At 39.2% G+C, this 5,337-nt stretch overlaps 1 pseudogene; it reads left to right on the top strand.

Moving 5' to 3' along the window:
* Positions 1-2,036: 2,036 nt before the first annotated feature.
* Positions 2,037-2,858, top strand: Hax1-ps2 (HCLS1 associated protein X-1, pseudogene 2; annotated as a pseudogene).
* The last annotated feature ends 2,479 nt before the right edge of the window (positions 2,859-5,337 follow it).

Raw genomic sequence — 5,337 nt, 5'->3', positions numbered from 1 at the left:
AAGTTTTTGGTCTTGGAGGTCTGCAATTCCCCCGAACGATATATTGACATGGTTCTTGGCCACCAAAGCTTGTCTATAAGACCCTAATACTAAATATATTGTGTACTTTGTTCACAAAACGAATATATATGGAAATAAGCTGCAAACTTCTGACCTAGCAGCTAGGTTTCATAGTGCCAGATGGTACTATGCAGGATGCTAGGGTAGAAAAGTTATCAATGATCTTACGCAGTAGTAAATTCTGAATGCTACAATAGGAACCTAGCAGGCCGGGTGTGCTTTATAGTGCCATAGGAATATGACTGTTTCGGGGTAATCCATTATTTTCTTAGTGGATTTAGGGCCAACTCTGAAGAAGGGAACACATTCCTAGTTCTAGAAACCTACTCAAGAGTCTATAGCTTGGGAGGTTAAAGACCCTAGTGGGAAATCTACTATTATGTTTCCCCTAAATAGTTCGCTTTTCAAATTGTCTTTTAAATACTCACAGGTAAGTGCTATACCCAGCCTTAATCAACAAAGTTTCTTATTGCATCTGGTAAATACAGCAACTTATAATCAGCCAAAGTGCTAAGAATAAGTGATGTTGATGACAGAGGGCTCCACCTTCATGGGACAGCTACTTTAACCCCATTCCTCCAAGGCTCAGTAAACATTGTGAAAGAATTCACTGCAGCTTCGGTTGTCAGTGAAAATATTTTTGCAGAAGATTTGCACAAGCCTGGATTCAACAGTTCATCATGAATGCATGGATGTGGGAGACATTATTGGTAGCCAGTGGTTGTAGGGGAAGGGAGCACAATATATCTTCAGTGGCATGGCACTGATAAGTTGTTCAACTCCACTACACCCTACTACTCATGCTGTGGCAAGCAATTCTATTCAAACTCAGTGGGTCACACAGAAAAGAGAACAAAGTCAGAAGTACTTGCTGAGAAAGAAGGTTTTAAGTGGAATGGGGATAGGATGAGAAGGAAAGAAGTAGATGGTAGAATTGACCAAGATTGATTATATACAACTATAAAATTGTCAAACAAAAAGGTTTGTCTTGGGGTTGGGGATTTAGCTCAGTGGTAGAGCGCTTGCCTAGGAAGCGCAAGGCCCTGGGTTCGGTCCCCAGCTCCGAAAAAAAGAACCAAAAAAAAAAAAAAAGGTTTGTCTTAAACATTTGTGAATAAAAAAAGCAGTCACTAAAATAAAACAGGAATTAAAGATAAACTTTGGAAAAATACACACAGACAACAAAATGAAATCAATGAATCAAAGAATATTCAAGAATTCCCCTACTGGGCAACATGCAAAACCGAATAACATTTTTTAAAGTATTGAGATAAATGTAAGATTCGTAGTTACTAGTATATGCCTGATTGAAGTGTCATAAAAATAGAAAAAGAGATACTGGTGACACAATATTCAAAGAGAGATACATTGTGTTGGTTAGTTTTACGTCAACTTGACACAATCTAGAGTCATCTGAGAGCAGGGAAGAACAATCAGGAAAATGCCTCCATAAGATCAAACTGCCAGTAAACCTGGTTAAGAGCATTATCTTAACCAGGGACCAACAAGGGAGGGCCCCAAACCATTGTGCATGTTATCATCCATAGGTTGGTATCCCTCAGCTCTATAAGCAGTCTAAACAGGGCATGGGGAGCAAGCCAATAAACAGAAGTCCATAGCCTCTGCAGCAGTTCTTGCCTCCAGGTTCCTGCCCTGCACAAATTGCTACCCTACTTGCTTTCAGTGATAAACTGTGCTATGGAACAGTAAGTGGATCAAAACCTCTCCTCCCCAAGATGCTATTGGCCACAGTGTTTCATCACATCAAAAGTAATCCTAAGATACACACTCAAGTGTCCCTAAAGTAAAAGCTTTGATTTGAACATATTCGAGTCAAGATAAATGAAATTCATTTATTCATATAAAATCTGGAGATAAAACTGAAAAAAGTCAATATCCAACAGGGTAATGTAAGCTGGTGGTCTCATATTGCCCATGGACTGCAGAGGTTCAAAGTTTCTAGTGACCCTACAGGAATGAGTGTCTTTGATCTTTTCCAAGGCTTTTTCAGTTTCCCTGAACTTTGGAACCACAGAGATCCTTTCTTTTCTTTCTTGGGAGGGATGATTCAAGATGATGATAGTGATGATGACAGTGACAACAAAGAGGAGGAAGTCAGAGGCATGTGGGATCCAGAGAGCTATGCGTTTTATGGTTCTCAGCCTACAAATGAATTCAGTTTCAGTTTCAGCCCTAGAGGAGGGATGTAATTCCATGGCAACTTTGGCTTTGATGATCTAGTATGAGATTTTAATAGCATCTTCAGCAACCTGGGGGCCTGTACCTTGCCTTCCCACTCTCCTGAACTTCCAGGTCCTGAGTCAGAAAGATCTGGTGAGAGACTATGGAGAGGGGCAGACACTTCGAGACTCAATGCTCAAGTACCCAGATAATCACCAACCCAGGATCTTTGAGGGGGTCTTGAAGACTCATGCAAAACCTGAATCCTCCAAACCAGCTCTAGATTGGGGGTCCCAGGGACTTTTCACAGGTTAGGTGATACGTGGCCTGTGATTCTCCATTCTGGAGCCAGAGAGGACAACGATCTGGACTCCCAGGCTTCCCAGGAAGGTCTGGGTCCACTTCTTAAACCCCAGCCCAAATTGTATTTCAAAAGCATCTTTGTGACCAAGAACATTAAGCCAGATGGGACAGTGGAAGAATACCGCTCTGTGGTAGGCAGTGAGGGCCAGAGAGAGACTACCATGACCAGTCAAGAAGCCCATGACAGTTGCAGAAGTGATCTTCAACTTTGGATGATCCTGGACTTGTTCCTAGAGCATTGGTTTTGGTCCTGATAGCTTTCTTAAACTTCAGAAGGCCTTCAGGTCCTTCCCACTCCCTTCCTGTTGCCCATTGCCAATAAGCATAGCTTTTTCTGTCATCCTTGGGTGACACAATGTATGAAACAATCAATTGAGCTTATGCCAGTCTGTCACTCATCCGAACTGACCAATAAAGCCTTTATCTATGCTAAAAGTAAACAAACAAACAAAACAAAACAAAACCCGAAAAAAAATCATGATCAAAAAAAAATGTTGAAGAGTTTGAGTGCCAGTTTGAAGGAGTAGTTATCGTGAAGACAGGTAAACTTGGCAGCTTGTACCCATTAAGGTACCAGTGGGAACAAAGGATCATGGTTATGGAATTAATTCCACCTTTAAGTGATCATTAGAGACTAGGCAGGAAAGAGATAACAAAGATGCTTCCATATGCAATGCCTAGTAGGATGAGGCACTCTCTAGATCCCTGAATAAACTATGTAATCACGAGTTCATTGAGTAATAGTGACACCACGAGGAGGAAATAAGCCAAGGAGTTAGAAAACAGGAAAAGAAGACATGAGATGAGTAAAATAAAATTTGAGAGTAGATTCATCTATGTTTGGAGTTCATGACAGCAAATATCCCAGCTACAAATGGCTAAAGGAAATAGATATTTCCCCAAACAACATACGTAATAGGATGAACTTCACATGAGGAAATACTACCATCCATCATCAAGGAAGTATATACCAGATATACAAAGAGGAAGGTCTTTATGTCCTGGATGGTGGCTATAATTAAATGACAAAGTCAGGCATGTTAGAGCTTACCTGTAATCCCAGCACTGGGGAGGCAATGTGTTCATTATACTCAAATGTACTACTAGCAATCTTAAATAAAATTGACTGATATTATAATCAAAAATTAAGACTAAATTAGATACAGTGGCACATATCTATAATTCAAGTTCTCAGAAAACGGAAAAATGCTAAGCTCAAGGCCAGTCTGGACTACATATTAAGAACTGATCTCAGAACTAAATACTAATTAAAACTACGACTTAAATTTTTCTAAAATAAAAACATAATTTCTCATAATAGGTATAGCTTAAACAATAAGGTTAAGAAAATTACAAGGTGAGAGGACAAAAAGTTATTGCATGTATAGAGTTTCTGAAATAGAAATAATATCACATTCAAGTCAGACAAAACCCATCTAAGACAAGAAACACAATTTTCTTAACAATGTAGTTCTGTTGATAAATGTGTCAATACAGATAAAAGGAAGTAGTTTATATTTTCCCTAATGATTTATACTTGAAATCTATAAAGCTGAAAGTAATTGTCAGAACTGAAGACAAACCAACCCCTAAGAGGGGAGATGTCAAAACAGCTTCAGAAATGGAAATAACTAACAACATTTTTAAAAGTCAGCAAGGGCACAAAAATTGGAACATCACCACTAATAAACATAATAAATTTGACATAAATAAAATATTTCACCCAACAATCACTGAACATACTCTACTTTCTTTTCTCATTTAGATGGAATGATTACCAAAGACTAACATTTTTGGGATCCAAAAAGTCGGAGTGAAAAAATAGCTTATATATATATATATATATATATATATATATATATATATATATATATATATATATACATTATATACATTCATAATGACTATTGTGCAAAGATTCTATACATTAAACTATATGTATAAATATGCTATAATATATATTTTTAATGTAGAATAAGGCAATATATCAACCAACAGGAAAAGAACTTCTGACTGTAGGAAGGATGTCAACTCTGCTTTGTCCCCACTGTTGACAAAGCCTACTCAATCGCCATCTGTCTGTCCTGTTGACTTATCTACCTACATGCCCATTCAGTCATTTGGTCCCTGTCCTGCCCTTCAGCTCACCTCATTCCTGCAGCTCAACTCTGACCCTTCAGCCTATGAGCAGCTGCCAATGGCCAGGACCACCTTTCCCAAAGACCTTCAACTCCGTTTGGTTTGCTATTGTACCAATACAGACCCCGTTCCCATTTCCCTCTGCTTCTGTGCTTCTTAGAACTCTTGAATGCAGGGATGAAAATCAGAGTGTACTTAAGAGCACTTTTTGCTCTTCCAGAAGACCCAGGTTCAATTCCCAGCACCCACAAGGAAGCTGAAAATTCTAGTTTCAAGGGACCCAATCCTCTCTTTCCATCCCATGAGTATACCAAGCACATACATGTTGCACTTGGCAAGGGACCCAAACACATCTTTTTAGGAGTGTATAAGGAAAAAAGTAAAAGCATCAAGGAAGGAATGAAGGAAGGAAGGAAGGAAGGAAGGAAGGAAGGAAGGAAGGAAGGAAGGAAGGAAGGGGAGAAGCAAATGAGAGGGAGACAGTGTGAGAGGATGAGGGTAAACACAAAACAAAAAGTGGAGCAGGGGGTTGAAAAACCAAAGAGGGAAGCAAGGAAACTGGGTGGAAATTAGATTCTGGGGAAAGAACGGAGA

The sequence above is a fragment of the Rattus norvegicus genome, chromosome 10, assembly GCF_021556685.1.
Source record: "Rattus norvegicus strain SHRSP/BbbUtx chromosome 10, alternate assembly SHRSP_T2T, whole genome shotgun sequence".
NCBI lineage: Eukaryota > Metazoa > Chordata > Mammalia > Rodentia > Muridae > Rattus > Rattus norvegicus.
Note: the sequence above shows the minus strand (reverse complement) of the source record. Positions and strands in the feature narration are given on the sequence as shown.